This window comes from Anthonomus grandis, chromosome 2 (assembly GCF_022605725.1).
Source record: "Anthonomus grandis grandis chromosome 2, icAntGran1.3, whole genome shotgun sequence".
NCBI lineage: Eukaryota > Metazoa > Arthropoda > Insecta > Coleoptera > Curculionidae > Anthonomus > Anthonomus grandis.
Genome location: NC_065547.1, coordinates 10,986,506 through 10,988,908, shown reverse-complemented (window position 1 = coordinate 10,988,908; position 2,403 = coordinate 10,986,506).

Below are 2,403 nucleotides of genomic sequence, written 5' to 3'. Positions count from 1 at the left end.
GGTTATATCTTACATTAGGATTAATAATACTCCTAAGTGATGGAGAGCCAACTCGATTTACCTACCTAGCTTGCTGAATTTAGCTATATACGGCCCCAACCTGGACAAAAGCCTCCACTGCTACCTTTAGAACAAGATTAAAGAATGCTCACAAGTATTAGAAAACAACCCTCATACAATGGATCATACACGTATAGTCAAATAAAATCTTCCACTCTTAGGAGTCGGACAATCTATTCTAGGAAAAAATTCCACACTAGGAAGGCTCTGCCACTGGTGGACACAGGTTATTAAAGATAAGAGAAAAGCATTCATTACCTATATGCAAAAGAAATCTACTGAAAACATAATAGAATTTAAAAGAAAAACAGCAATCGCAAGAAGACTAAGGGAGGAAAAGAAAAAAGGATGGCTAGAGTTTCTTGGCTAGGCAATTCCCTGTTCCCAGATAGTACCAGTGCTGAGGTCTGGAATTAAATTAGAATTTTCTCAAATTACCAAAAAACAGTAGCACATTTAAATGCAGGAAAAAGCAGGAAAGCTTTTACTATAAGTAAGCCCGATAGTCGAAAAGCCGACAATTCAGGCACATCAGAGTAACCAGATAAAAATTCCCTTCGATTTGCAGGAGATGAAACTACTTTCTTCTGAGGAAACAGGCTATCTTTCCCGGAATAGACCGGATAACATATACAATAATGACAAGTTTACCAAAGAAAAAAAGGTTCAAGCAGAGCAACATAACTAAGGAAATGAAAACACAGATCATAAATCCAATTATAAAACCTAAGTAAGACCCACAGGCTGTCAATCGCTGGTGATCCATCAGCATAAACAGCTGCATTTTGAAAACCTTGAAAGAAATGATAAACATCAGAATAGAATAAACTATAGAAACCTGATGATGACAAATGCTGATCCTTCTGGATATACCTTATGATATTTCGATATACCAGAGACGTGAGCAGGAACACACCACAAGGCTCTTGGCTTGCACCTATAATTTTAAGCATCTGATCCAATACCAGATCTTTAACAAATAATGGAGTCAAACTTATAAAATATGCTGATGACATGGGACTAAGAAAAAAAGAGAAAAATCAACATAACCCTCAAGAAACTCAGCCATTGGATAAGGAATGAACATTCCGCTAGAAATATCCCCATCCATATTGTTCCATCCATGTTGCAGGGGCAGTAAGAACATTCTTTTCACTGTAGAAGCTATCAATGGCGAACAAATTAGTTGGAAGAACCCGGTCAATCCTGGACAAACACTAAACATGGAAACAGCACACCTGCAGCAAGGCAGCAACTAGGCATGATGTAATCCACTCCCATAAATATCCATCTCAGTGAGGCAGCAGAAATGCCTCTAAGATAGAAGAATATGGCTTTTAACTAAGACAGCAAGAAAAGTTTTCTCGTACGAATACCCAGTGGCCACAGTAATTGTCAACTTATACTAGTCATATAACAATGAAAATACCTTCTGGAGAAAGTGTACCCCCATAATAATAAAGCCTTGAACTTGGTAGGTCAATTTACAAATCAAGAAATCAGATCCCGTACCCTACATACCATGCTTCTCCCATAGCCTGGACAAACCAATAGCAAAAGTTAAATTTATGACAGTGAATCTAGGAAAAGAATGAAAACAACGAAAACAACAACCAGTTGTTCTTCAATTAAGCTAGGTAGAAATGGATACAGAACCAGTGGAGAGTAGAAATGGATACAGAAATAGATTCATAGACGTGTCGGTGGAGATAGGATGAACAGTAGGGAGAACGGAGTACAGCAATCGAGGATAGAGGCCACCTAGATAATATCATATGGGAGAGATGGAGGAGACAATTTCAGGATCAAGGAAAGGTAAAACCAGTTGAATACTTACCAGTCATTGGTGAACCTCGAAAGGAACCATGTTTTAAAAAAGCACGTCTCAAGAGGAATGAGATAACAACCTATGAATAGGATGTAATCAAATCATTGTTCCACTCCATCACACGTAAATAGGTTGCAGCACTTCTTCGAATGCCAAAAACATATAATTCGAACAAATAACCTGCTGGCCAACCAAAATTGCAATTATGTGACATCCAATTACAATTGTATATTGTATTGATGGAAGGACTTACAAGTCTTTACATCAATACAAAAAAGAGGGTTCCAGGTCAAGATTTCAAAGGAGAAGCCACATATAGAGATAACCGTTAAAAAACAAGCTATAAAGAGAAAGCAAAATTCATCCAAGTTATACCTAGAGCTAAAAAGCCAAGAATCAAAAAGAAAGAAAACGTCCACTGCAGTTGTACAAGGACGTATTGGCATAGCGGCACAGTCCAAAGGTCCACCATTTCAAGTAGACGCAAGAAGGAAAAAAGGAATAAGCAAGTATAA